The 4,763-nt window shown below is 34.9% G+C and overlaps 1 pseudogene; it reads right to left on the bottom strand.

The window, feature by feature from the left end:
• Nucleotides 1–558: 558 nt before the first annotated feature.
• Nucleotides 559–4,158, bottom strand: LOC107844271 (annotated as a pseudogene).
• Nucleotides 4,159–4,763: the final 605 nt, after the last annotated feature.

The raw sequence follows: 4,763 nt of genomic DNA, 5'->3' as shown, positions 1-4,763 counted from the left end.
TCAAGTCCCTGTGGGATCGATACTTGACTTCTTGAAGGCCTCTTTACTACTTGGTAGACCACGTACACTTGCGCGTTCGCTTAGGCGCTGTCACATATCAACTCCGTTTAAACAGAGTGGTCATTAAAGTGCAAATGCCACGCTTTACAACTTCTAAATGGCTACACTTTTAAGTGTTGCCTTTAGTTAGTTATTGGGCACACTTTACAAGCATAGCCTTATATAACACCTCTATAACAACACTTAAAAAATGTGGCTTTTTCTTTATTATTGACCACACTTAAATTGTAGCCTTTTATACATCTTCTATGACAACACTTGTAAACTGTAAGCATATTTTAGGTACATGCCACAATTTAATTAACAAGCCATACTTCTGAAGTGTGGCAATATTATCTAAAATTTAGGAGTTCAAGCCACATTTTATGAGAATAGCTTTACACCTAAAAAATAACTATTTTGGTCCGAATGTATACATCACTAATCACATTACATATATATAATCTCACGCGCCAATTATCCAATAAATAATTCAATGCATACATTTGCAATGAACTTCAAAAAACATATCTTTTATTACACATACTAATTAGAATACAATATTTTAAAGATTTTTAATAAGTTCCACACAAAACTAAACGTATTTAAACATATATCAAAATAGCTCAAAAAGTTCATCATTCACTTCAATCGAGATCGACTTGATCACTTGTGGATAAATAAAAGTAAGAAAAAAATTGTGCTCGACAAATATTCAAATATTTTTTCAATGTGAAATGAGGAAGTATGTGAATCCAAAGTTTCTTTAATTTATTCAATCAAGTAAGAAGTTCAGGAAGTTCCTTGTGAATTTGAAAGATAAAATACCTTTTCATGAACTATAAGTTCTTTTTATTCTATTAAGTTTTGTAAGTACGCTGGCATTCATAGTACTAATCACTATAGGTCTGGGCTAATTGGGTAAATATCGTCTGTACGATAGCTGTGGGAAACTACAAGTTATAGCAAATGCACCAGCTTAACTTTTAACCACTTCTGATAAACTCATACACTGCACAATGCTAGAAGCTTAAGAGTGTTCGTACACGGTCAAACCTTCTATAATAGTCATCCTCTATTACAATGAACAACATTTCATTATAACGATAAAGTCTTTTGTGGGATTGTATATTCATCTTATGTTATATTATATATATGTTCTCTATAACAAAATTTCACTAGAGCAAGCAAAAAGTTATCCAAACAAACAACATCGTTATAGAGAGGTTTCAGTTTAAGGACCACTTTTAGGGCAGTGTCTACTTCAGTGAAAGCACTAACAGAAGCCATATACATCTAGCCCCACAGAACAATAACTACACAGTAGGAAAAAATAGAAGAAAATTAAGAATCGCGATGCACTAGTGACCTAAAAGGTTCAAACAACATGCTGAGTCTTAACACTTACCGGAGCCCCTGAACATGCTGAACTTCATGATAACTCGATAGAAAAGCTTCAAACGCCTCACCCTCTATAACCAACATTCATGTTCATCATGTTCCTCACGCTTGACCAATTTATACCCAGGCCTCCAAGGTAAGCATCTGAGACCAACGCTGCCCAATGTTTTATGTCCTCGTCGAAAACATCTTCAGCATCTATTATTTGGGAGAAGTGTTCAGGTTTATTATTGAGCCTCTAGGGCCAGGGTGCAGGCCACTCATACGTGTTGCCAGTTCTGCTCATGGGGAGTGGTACAAGACAGCTGTCCAGAGGCATATACCTTCTCATACAATATAGAATAAATGATTGGAGCGAAATGATGACACTGTGACAAAGTAAACGATATAATGAAAATGAGCATCATGCCGTGTTGAGCTTACCATGAACTATTTGATCTATTGTTCTGGTCACATAGAAGTGGATTATTTTCTCTCCAGTTCTCATAGCAGGAGGATGAAACCGACTTCTGATATATAACTAGCCCATCTCCAGCTGAGTCAAAAAAGGTCTTCTTCACCTCCTTCCAGCATATTGCTTCAGTTAGTGCAACCATAGCTACAAACAAAAAGAAAGTAAAGTGTCACAAAATAATAAAATCAGTGATCGCACACAGAACAATGGTACAATATACCAGCATACACCTAGTCAGCATTCGGATTGAAGTTGATCATTAATAAAAAATTTATAAGAATGTTAATTTGAAGAACTGAGTATCTATGAGTAAGAACCTTTCCAGACTTTCTTATCTCTTTCGTCATCCCGATAAACAGGAGTTGCTGACCATACAAAAAACCCTCCAGGCCTAAGCATCCTGTTTAGTTCCATCAATGGTTTTCCTTCTGCATTTTGAAATCGATTACGAAGTAAAACATATATTGCCAATAAGCTTGGAAACTTGAAAACGGTGATTACCATCTCCATCCCAATTAACCCTGCATCTTGCACAATGAATCATATCATATGCATTATCTGAAAATGCAACCTTTTGAGTTCCAATAACTGAGAAAGTAGCGGGGATTCCACGTTCCCGTGCAAACTGTATCTGAGCCTCATGGTCATCCTTGGGTGCAAATGACATGGTAATGACATTTATATCTAGCAAATACCCATCAAAGCTAGCAACACCGCATCCAACGTCTAAAATAACTCTTATATTCTTTCCCCATTCAATTTGTGGAAAAGTCTGAATGAAAAAGAAATAAACATCTCAGCTTAAAAATTATAATCAGTACAGTAGAGCTCCAGGGATCATTCCGAATTCTCAACACAACAACTATAGAACAAGTAAAAGATGTAATCCCACAAGTGGGGTTTAGGGATGGTGGTGTGTACGCGAACCTTACTCCTACCTTGGGAAGGTAGGAGGCTATTTTCGAAAGACTCTCGGCTCAAGTAAAGCAAATTGGATGAAATTGAACCCCCCATAAACAAGAAATCAATAAATTAAAAATGGAAGAACAAGATAAAGTTCACGAACACGCATTGCCCTTGGATTCTATCTCCTAGGGAGTTAAACCCTTTGACTTTTTGATTATCTTAAAGTATTTTTTTCTCATAGAATGGTTCTTAATGCAACATTTCAGGAGAGAGTTATAAAGCTTTAGCTGTAAATAACAAAAGTATTAACTATAATCTCGCATACATACAAAATTCCACCTGCATGTAGTTTGAGAATATATTTTGTCTGAGGGGAAAAGAACCTCCATATACTTTGAGACATCGAAAATTCATTTCAAGAAATTGACTCACTCCTAATTTCGCCGTCAGAAAATGGCTTATAGTGATGATATATCCCTTCGAAGCAGTCACACAACAATGTATAGTGAAAATCAGTAGCAATTATGCAACAAAGCTTGCCACAACTTCCAAGAAAATGATTTCACATTAAAATTATTATCAAAATTTGATTTCATTCAATTGAAAGGGATACAATTCAATAAAGCACAAATGGAACTAACATGACCAGAATGAAATCCAATATAATCTAATAGCAATGCTGTATATTGTTGCTTGATGTGATGAAGAAAAATAAGCTTGTAAAATAGACATACTACCTTTGAATGGACTCGATATAGTTAGTAGCTCCGTCCTTTAATTGTGTTTCAGCACCAGGAAAAACAAGATAATCACCAGATTTGACCACCCAATTCTGGTCCTTCTTATATTTCACAAGCTCGGGGTGGGGAACATTGTTGTACCAAATCTATTCAAAGTAAAAAAAAATTGAAGAAACAATTAAGGCATGTTTACTTTTTAGCAGCATACCAAGATATATGAATAAATCAACTATGAAGCTTTTGGATGAAAGACACATTAATTACATCTCAGGTCTGAAACATGTAAAATAAAGAGGAAATTGTAAGTATATATGAATATAGAATTCTCCAAAATTCTAACTGGAACAAAACCAAACCAAGCCTACAGGTTACAAGTGACCAATGAGATTCCTAAAAGAAAGCAATACGGTGTTTCAATAGCAAAGATTTAAATGGCCAGCCATATTTTCCCAGCAGATATCACAAAATTTCAAAGATGCTATCGTCCAAGAAATAGTAAGATGGTTTTTTCTAAGAACTATGGTGCCTATGAACTCTTCGACCAGTAGCGGAATTCCAAATCAAGAATACCTGGCCGGTTTGATCCGGCCCGAACAGGCCCAGTCCGGCCCACCACATCAACCCGGCCCGATTTGACCTGGGTCAGCCCATAGATTGTAGTTTACCGGGTCTCGGGTTGGGTTAATTTTTTTTGGGCCCGGTTAACCCAATTCGAATCAAAATTAATTCAGGCCCGTCGGTTAATCGGTCCGACCCAATCCAATTAAGAAAAAAAATGAAAATTTTAAAAAAATAATCGTTGGATCATTATAGCCATTGGGCCCAACGGTAATATAGCCGTTGGGAGCCCAAAAGGGCTAAAATCCCCTTTTCATTAAAAAGAAAAAACTTTTTTTCAATTAAATAATTTTTTAAAACCAAAAAATAAATCTTATAAATACCCAAATCTCATTATTTCTCAAATCTCAATTCTCAAATATTAAATATATTTAATTTCCTAAAGTGTTCACTTTAATTTTTTAATTTTGTGATTACAAAGTACGAGTAGAAGTTTCTAAAGTCGCAATCTTCGCATACTTCCAAAATTTGGTATTGTCATTCCCTCTCTTACGTTTAATTTTTATTTTGTATATTAATTGTTGAGTATTTAATTTTATTATATTTGTTTATTTTAAATTTTTTTAATTTAATTTATATTATGGATAAATTAAGAAATCTCACTA

The sequence above is a fragment of the Capsicum annuum genome, chromosome 10 (genome assembly GCF_002878395.1).
Source record: "Capsicum annuum cultivar UCD-10X-F1 chromosome 10, UCD10Xv1.1, whole genome shotgun sequence".
Classification (NCBI taxonomy): Eukaryota; Viridiplantae; Streptophyta; class Magnoliopsida; order Solanales; family Solanaceae; genus Capsicum; species Capsicum annuum.
The sequence above is the reverse complement of the archived record's forward strand: the minus strand, read 5'-3'. Positions and strand labels throughout refer to the sequence as shown.